The sequence below is a fragment of the Papio anubis genome, chromosome 1 (assembly GCF_008728515.1).
Source record: "Papio anubis isolate 15944 chromosome 1, Panubis1.0, whole genome shotgun sequence".
Lineage (NCBI taxonomy): Eukaryota > Metazoa > Chordata > Mammalia > Primates > Cercopithecidae > Papio > Papio anubis.
In genome coordinates, this window is record NC_044976.1 from 62,098,250 (window position 1) to 62,099,162 (window position 913).

A 913-nucleotide genomic window follows, 5' to 3' on the forward strand; every position below is an offset into this window, starting at 1 on the left:
CTGCAAGATCCTTTAGCCTTTTCAAGTCCCATGCCAGGGTGTATGCAGTTGCATGCTGTATTAGTCAAGGTTCTCTAGAGGGACAGAACTAATGGGATATATATATATATATATGTAAATGAGTTTACTAAGTATTAAGTCACATGATCACAAGGTCGCACAATAGGCTGTCTGCAATCTGAGGAGCAAGGAGAGCCAGTCTGAGTCCCAAAACTGAAGAACTTGGAGTCCAATGTTTGAGGGCAGGAAGCATCCAGCATGGGAGAAAGACGTAGGCTGGGAGGCTAGGCCAGGCTCATCTTTTCACATTTTTCTGCCTTCCTTGTATTCTAGCCATGCTGGCAGTTGATTAGATGGTTCCCATCTAGATTAAGGGTGGGTCTGCCTTTCCTAGCCCACTCACTCCGATGTTAGTCTCCTTTGGCATCACCCTCACAGACACACCAAGGATCAATACTTTGCATCCTTCAATCCAATCAAGTTGACACTCAGTATTAACCACCACACATGCGAAGGGCACAGCTTCTCCTGCAGGTCCTACACAACACTGAGGGTGGAGGACATGGTAGACAGATGCAGCTTCCAGTTTACCTTCATGGGTTCCTCATTTTCCACTAAGTTCCAGTTCATTCTTGGTCTCCATCACTTCATGTCCAGCTGTCCTTCCTGACTTCCAGCCTGGCTGACCTGTGTGAACTTCAGGCACAACACCCTACACAGACACTTCAGCAGCCAATGCAGTTGCGTAAGATCTAATTTCTAGAATACATTCCTTATGCTACGTCAGTCTTAGTGAATCTACTTCTCTGCTCAAACTCTTAACACATACAGTGGGGCTAGTAGCAGCAACCTCACAAGGTTACTTGAAGGATCAAATGAGATAATGGATGAGAAACTGCTTTGAAAAGTATAA